The sequence below is a fragment of the Panthera tigris genome, chromosome A2 (assembly GCF_018350195.1).
Source record: "Panthera tigris isolate Pti1 chromosome A2, P.tigris_Pti1_mat1.1, whole genome shotgun sequence".
NCBI classification, from domain to species: domain Eukaryota; kingdom Metazoa; phylum Chordata; class Mammalia; order Carnivora; family Felidae; genus Panthera; species Panthera tigris.
Genome location: NC_056661.1, coordinates 42,976,509 through 42,978,102, shown reverse-complemented (window position 1 = coordinate 42,978,102; position 1,594 = coordinate 42,976,509). Strand labels below are relative to the sequence as shown.

The following is a 1,594-nucleotide window of genomic DNA, read 5'->3' as shown; positions in this document are numbered from 1 at the left end:
CAACTACGTGGATAGAACTAGAGGGTATGATGCTAAGTGAAATTAGTCAGAGATAGACAAGTATCATATGACTTCACTCATATAAGGACTTTAAGGCACAGAACAGATGAACATAGGGAAGGGAAACAAAAATAATATAAAAACAGGGAGGGGGACAAAACAGATGAGACTCATAAATATGGAGAACAAACTGATGGTTACGGGAGGGGTTGTGGGGGGGGTGGGCTAAATGGGTAAGGGGCATTAAGGAATATACTCCTGAAATCATTGTGGCACTATATGCTAACTAATTTGGATGTAAATTTTAAAAAATAAACAATAAAACAAGTTAAAAAATAAAAAAAATTAAATAAAAATAAATGTTTAAAAACTGCAAACTCTACAACATCCCCTTCCTCCTTCCTTACTGGTGTTATGTCTTGGTTGTGGACCTGATCCAAAGAGGCCTGTGAGAGCCAAGTGTTCAATTTCCAGGAATCTTGCAAACTGGTTATTAAACACAGACATCAAAAATCAAACTCCATAAACTCACAATTAAATTAATTGCATTAAAAGCATTATAGTAAAAGCTCAAAACTTCTAATTATCTTACCAGTGAGTACTATTATCTATTATCTTGAGTTTATTTACATTTATTGCATGTGTAGAGTAGAAATTCTACAGAATGGTATGTCACTGCACACCTCAACTCTATATTTGGGGTTGTCATGTTGGTAGCATGAAACTGGCAATGTTGAGAATAGTTCCACCAAAAAAAACCCAGGCAAATGCTACAACTCAAAACATGATTTGTTGTTTTGCCAATTATCTAGGAGTAATGTAAAAATGTTAATAATGTAGATTAAGTCACAAGTATGTCACATCAGTGCTGTTGCGTTATGAAAAGAACACACATTGTGAACTATTTTTCTGGTATTCGAAGATCTAGCAAAGCAGCACCACAGAGGGTAACAGCCTCCATGCCTGCTTCATGCAGACATGGCAAAAATGCCCAACCTTGCCGAGACTGAGCAGTGCATCGAGTCTCTGATTGCTATTTTCCAGAAATATGCTGGAAAGGAGGGTAACAATGGCATGCTCTCCAAGGCAGAGTTCCTAACCTTCAGGAACACAGAACTGGCTGCCTTCAGAAAGAACCAGAAGGACCCTACTATCCTTGACCACATGAGGAAGAACCTGGACTTCAATTCTGATCACAGATAGATTTCCAAAAATTTCTTAATCTTCTTGGCAGCATGGCCAAACCTTGCCATGACTCGTTTACAAAGTCTACCCAATTATGGAAGTGAATCTGAGGGGCTCCTGGGCCTGGCCTCCAGATCACTCCCTTTCCTTCAAAGCAAACTCCCACTGCTCATCTCCTCCTCACATCCTACGCATACACTGAGCCCAGAGCATCCAATGCCCCATGCAGGCCAGTCCTGCTGGTAGGTAATAAAGCAATAGTGTTTTTCAAAGTGCAGACACACACACACACAACACACACACACACACACACACGCACACACACAAGATCTAGCAAAGATGCCCTCACATTAATGATAAATAGGTAAAATTCTGACATGCATCTTCACTGTTGTTTGACTTTTGTATC

At 39.5% G+C, this 1,594-nt stretch overlaps 1 pseudogene; it reads left to right on the top strand.

The window, feature by feature from the left end:
• The first annotated feature begins 978 nt into the window (after positions 1–978).
• Positions 979–1,289, top strand: LOC102949462 (annotated as a pseudogene).
• Positions 1,290–1,594: the final 305 nt, after the last annotated feature.